The sequence below is a fragment of the Sceloporus undulatus genome, chromosome 3 (genome assembly GCF_019175285.1).
Source record: "Sceloporus undulatus isolate JIND9_A2432 ecotype Alabama chromosome 3, SceUnd_v1.1, whole genome shotgun sequence".
Lineage (NCBI taxonomy): Eukaryota > Metazoa > Chordata > Lepidosauria > Squamata > Phrynosomatidae > Sceloporus > Sceloporus undulatus.
The window spans coordinates 3,515,547-3,521,730 of NC_056524.1; positions in this window are offsets into that span (position 1 = coordinate 3,515,547).

Below are 6,184 nucleotides of genomic sequence, written 5' to 3' on the forward strand. Positions count from 1 at the left end.
GCCAGTGGAGCTTCGAAAGCTTGCAACACGTACATTGTGCATTTTGGTTGGCCAAGAAAGGTACTACAGTTTTGTGAATTTTGGACGTTATCAGACTAGGTCTTTTAAGTGTCATCACAAGCACTTTTTAAATGAGTGCAAGCCTCCAGAAGGTCCCTTGGATGGAAAAAAAGACCCCAAAACCTGCTGCAGTTTCTCACCCGGCCCTATAAGCGCACTTCCACCATCAGACCTGCCAGCAGGTTAAATGAGGTTTCCCCGCTCTCCCTGCCTCTTAATCTCTTTTCTCTGCTGGCACGGCTAAATGGCATCTCACCACCTATTGTCAGGACACTAATCCACGGCTTAATCCATCGCTGCCCTGTCAATTCAGCAGACTGAATGGCATGGCATGTGGGGCAAAGGGTCGTGTTACAAGGGCAGTGGGTTGGTTTGGGGTTGTGCGCAGGCTGACGGTTCACTCTGAGGCTGCATCCACACTGCAGAAATAATCCAGTTCGACACCACTTTAACTGCCAGGAGTCCAATGCTATGAAATTCTGGGAATGGTACTTGGTTGTGGTACCAGAGTGGTGCAGTGCGGAGGGTCTTTCCATTTAATTCCCCCCAGGATTGTTGTTGTCTATATTTTCGTAGTTTTCACTATTTTAATGGGATAAATTGTCTCTTTACTATGTTTTATATTTTGTGATTTTAGATTGGGTACCCCATGGACAGGTTTTATGTTGTTTTGATGACACTGTAAAGTGCTGTGCAAAACGTACGGCACTATATAAACAGACACTAATAATAATAATAATTTTTATTTATATATATCCCGCCTCTCCCTATGGATCAAATAATCAAATATTATAATAAGTAATAATAAATAAATAATATAATATAATAATATATATACTATATAATTGTAATATGTAATAAATAATACATATAATATTAATATTAATAATATTGTTTATTCCTAGCCCGCTTTTCCAGAGATCAAAGCGGGTTACAACATGCGTGTAGAAATACAATATACAATATAAAAACATACCAAATTAAAGCATCTGTAACTGAGCCATGGCAGTTAAAGTGCTGTCAAAGTGCATTATTTCTGCAATGTAGATGCATCCCTAATCCAACTCTCTAACCACTACACTATATATTTTCCTTTCATATTACAATCAAGCCTAAACCCACAAGTCAGGCATCATAGTATAACCCACTAGACTCCAAACTAACCATAGTATCAGGGATTTGTAGTTTGTTGTGACACCTGAGCTCTCTGACAGTGAAGGCTAAATAGCTCACAAATCCCAGAATTCCATAGCACTGAGCCATTTGTGAGTCCCATTACATACCCTCCAATTCCACAGCAGTGTCCCTTATATAAAATGGCAAAATCCAAGTTCGCTTTTTGGAATGTATATATTTTATAAATATATTTTCCAGACTCTTAAGAGAGATCTTCTTATTGCATGGTCTTCAAACCCAGCATTAATTTTCACTTTGCTGTGCCATAAATACTCATGCGAACCTGCTATTAGTCCGTGTCCATTTAACTCCAAATCTGTTTCATTTTCTCATCTAATCCATTGTCTGAGCCATATTAAACTAGCTGACTCAAAATAAGAATTTTACGTTTGGAATCTCTTGTCCTCTTCTTTATTTTACATCCTCTAAAAAACCTTCCAATTAATTCCGGGTTTGTTTGTCTTTTGTCTGACCATAAAAATTTGGACAGGATGCGGAGGGCTGACTATACTTTAAAATTGTTCAAGAGCCATTTAGCATGATCCTGGCAGATGCCATCTGGCTTTATGGGCTGCTTCAGCTGGGCAGCAGCATCCACCTGAGTCCTTCCTTTATTACCTGGATGTTTCCATGGCAACCCTGGGATGTGGTTGCCAAGGTGACCCCATCTGGATGCTCATCCCAGCATCAGTTCTCTTGTTGCAAGGGGCACAGGTTGAAGCTCTTGAACTGGTTAATGAACAGCGGCAGATCTGAAGTAAGTGTGGCAACCCACATACACAAATCACACACACATACACAATTGTGGTCCTTTTCTGTTGAAGCAGAGGCTGTCCCCATCATATCTACTTATATGGAAGGATTGGAGAGTATCGATTTAATCCAGAGAAGGCTCCTCTATATTGGGTGAATGTGGTACTTTTTGCCATACAGTTGGTCCTCCACATCCACAGATTCTTTATCCAGAGATGCAAGCATCCATAGCATAAAAATATTCCTATATATATTCTCAGATCAATAAAATAACTTGCTAATTGCAAGTTATATAATTTATAACAATAATAATATAACTAATCAACAACAGTACCTTTATTTTAGCCAACAGGCAACACAAAATATACATGAAACATGTTAAAATGACACCATAAAACAAACGTTCATTGCAAACATTCGGTGAATAATAAATATTTTTAAAATGTTAAAATAACACTATAGGAACAAATATTCATAGCAGATTTACTTTTGATCCTAATATAGTGCTGAACATATATAAATGTATATTATATATATATATATATATATATATATATATATATATATATATAATCATTTACAGACATGTTGGATGTTACATGGCCACATGAGACAAGAACAGGTGGATATTTGTTTGGGTACTTAGTGGACATTAGACAGGGCTACGTTCTAAAAAGTAAAACATGATTTTTCCATATTATCCAGTTGGATAATAAACTGTATAATAAACTTTGATTATACATTAATCCTGTTATATAGTCAGCCTTCCACACGCATGGATTCTTTATCCGTGGATCCAAGCATCCACGGCTTTAAAATGTTCCAAAAATAGGTAAATTCCAAACAAGCAAACCTTGATTTTGCTATTTAAGGGGCACCATTGTAATATGCCATTGTATATCATGAAACTTGAGCATCCATGGATTTTGGTATCCACCGGGAATCCTGGAACCAAACCCCAATGGATACCAAGGTGCCACTGTAGTTATTGGGTTTTATAAAATATATCCAAGCAACATTTCTGTTGTCCCAGACTTTTTGGGTGCATCTACACCACAGAAATAATGCAGTTTGATATCACTTTACCTGCCATGGCCCCATCCTGGGATTCCTAATTTTGTGAGTCACCAGCACTCTTTGGCAGAGAAGGCTCAATACCCCAAAAAACTACAAATTGCAAGCTTCCATAAGAGTTGTTTCAAACTGGGTAACCACAGGCGAGTCACACTCTCTCAGCCTCAGAGGGAAGCAAGGGCAAACCTTCTATGAACAAATCTTGCAAATAAAACCCTGTGAGAGGGTCACTTTAGGGTTGCCATAAATTGGAAATGACTTGAAGACACACCGCAACAGCAACAACAATCCACTGTGAGTCCCATTACCTACCCTCCAATTCCAACCATTCTCTCCTCTCCCTCCACTGAGTTAAGTGCAAACTACTTTTGCACTCTGACTTCAGTTTGCAGCAACTGAATTAAGCTGAGGACAAAGGCAGAAAGTTGGAGGAGGAGGAGGAGGAGGAAGAGAGAGAAACCGGGACATTTTAAAAGTGGCTGGAAAAGTGGTATGGCACAAAGCAGGATAGTTAGCGAGTATGCCATTATTGGCAGGAAAGTGGGATATAATACATAATAAAACCAACACAAATATTGACATACTATGTGAACAGCACTGACATGCATCCTCTCCCGTGGAAGAACCCAGTTGTCTTAGTTGAAACTGTTACTCGAAGAAAGGTGGGGGACTGGGGATCCCCATAATTTTTCAGCTTCTCTCTAGATGGGAGAAATTAGCCGAGAAGCATGCAAGAGGATGGGCAACCTTAGGACCATCTGCACCTGTGTGTACAGGTAATAACTGAGGAGGACTCCAGGTTTGGGTGAACTAAGACACCTCTTTGTTTAGAAATATGAAGAACTGCAGTAAAACATATGATAGTTAATTCACACAGACAGAGCATTCAGTACTAACCAAAATGGGACTATGGAAACTGAATAGAGGTGTCTTAGTTGTAAAGAGGGCAATACTGTATAAACTCATGTATAAGTCTAGAAATTTTTGTCAGACCCAAAAAAACTGAGTTGACTTATCCATGAGTCAAAGTAAGTGCTGTACTTTAACTCTTATTTTAAAAAGGAATCATCCCCTGGTGATAGGCAAGAATGTAATCTGTCCGGGAAGCACTGACCCCACTCTATTCACTCATTCACTCATCCACCCAGCCTTTAGTCTGAGCACAAACATGCCTGCTGGAATTTTGTACGGTTTTTGGCATTGTTTTCCTTTGTTTCATCCTTTAGATTCTTTGTTACATGCCTCTAAGTTTTATCCTTGGCTTATCCATGGGTCATGTCAAAATCCATAATTTCGGCCCCAAAACCTACTCTCGATTTATCCATGAAGTCGACTTATAGTCGAGTATATATGGTGTTTCCCTGTCCAGATCAGTAGACCATGGAAAGCTGGAGGTGGCACAGACTGGGGTTTGAGGATGATACAGATCTTACAAGGAATGCAAACTAGCGACAGGTGTATGTGTACTGTGTGCACACTTGAGTTTGGGACTGATGTTTATACTGGGGATTCTGGCCTCAAAGGGTGCTAGATGCTATCTTGCAAAGTATTAAGGGCGGGATACAGACCGCCGCTTTGAGGCGGTCTCCCGCCGGCGCCATTTGCTCCGCACAGGAGCTTCAGCAGCCAAACCGCGCGGCTTCCGCGCGGAGCAAAAAAGAAGCTCCATTTCGGAGCTTCTTTTTGCGGCGCCTCTATGACGTCGTGAGGCGCCGCTGGTGCATTCGCAACATCATAGGCGCCGCGACACGTCTGGACGCTATGCGTCCAGTACGTAAAGATGGCGGCGCTCATGTGGAAGGGGCGCCGCCATCTTGTACGTATTGTATACGTACTAGGGTTAGGGGGGTGCGGAAGCACCGCCCCTTCCTAACCCTAGTACATATACAATACATACTCTATGGCGGTTTGTATCCCGCCAAAGACTTGATTGTGTTTCCTCTGGTATCCACAATGGAATTCTAGGTTGGCACTAACTTTGGAGTTACCAAAACAGCAATTGCATTAGACAACCCCTGGGTGTATGAATGGGATGAGCGGCTGGGAACACAACAAGAGGTAGGCCGAAGGAGTTGGCTTATTGCTTTAGGTGCAAGCATATCTTTTGCCTCAAGGTGTAAGAGGAAAAGTTACACGTCGAAGGGATCTAGGAGTCCTAGTCGACCACAAGCTGAACATGAGTCAACAGTGTGATGCAGCAGCTAAAAAGCCAATGCAATTCTAGGCTGCAGCAATAGAAGTATAGTGTCTAGATCAAGGGAAGTAATAGTGCCCTATATTCTGCTTTGGTCAGATCTCGCCTGGGATACTGTGTTCATAATTCAAAAAGGATGTGAACAAGCTGGAGCGTGTCCAGAGGAGGGCAACCAAAATGGTGAAAGGTCTGAAAATGATGCCATATGAGGAGAGACTAAAGTAGATGGGTATGTTTAGCCTGGGGAATATAAATTTAAGAGGTGATATGATTGCCCTGTTTAAATATTTGAAGGGGTATCATGTTGAAGATCGAGCAAGCTTGTTTTCTGCTGCTCCAGAGCATAGGACCTGGAAGAAGGTGCAAGCTACAGGGAAGAGATTCCACCTAAACTTTAGGAAGAATCTGCTGACAATAAGAGCTGTTTGACACTGGAAGGTATCTCAGAGTGTGGTGGACTCTCCTTCTCCAGAAGTTTTTAAATGAAGAGGACATGGGGGGAGGAAGGAACAATTAGTAGGATCATAGAATCATTGGAAGAGACCCCAAAGGCCATCCACTCCAACCCTCTGCCTTGCAGAAACTCACAATGAAAGCATCCCCAACAGATGGCCATCCAATCTCTGTTTAAAGACCTCCAAAGAAGGAGACGCCACCACCCTCCAAGGGAGCATCTTCCACTGCTGAACAGCTCTTGCTGTTAAGAAGCTCCTCCTAATGTTTTGGTGGAACCTCTTTTCCTGTAGCTTGCATCCATTGCTCTGGGTCCTGTTCTCTGGAGCAGCAGAAATGCTCAATGTGACACCCCTTCAAATACTTAAAGAGGGCTATCATATCACCTCTTAACCGTCTCTTCTCCAGGCTAAACATAACCAGCTCCCTAAGTCTATTTTTATAGGGCATGGTTTCCAGACCCATCACCATTTT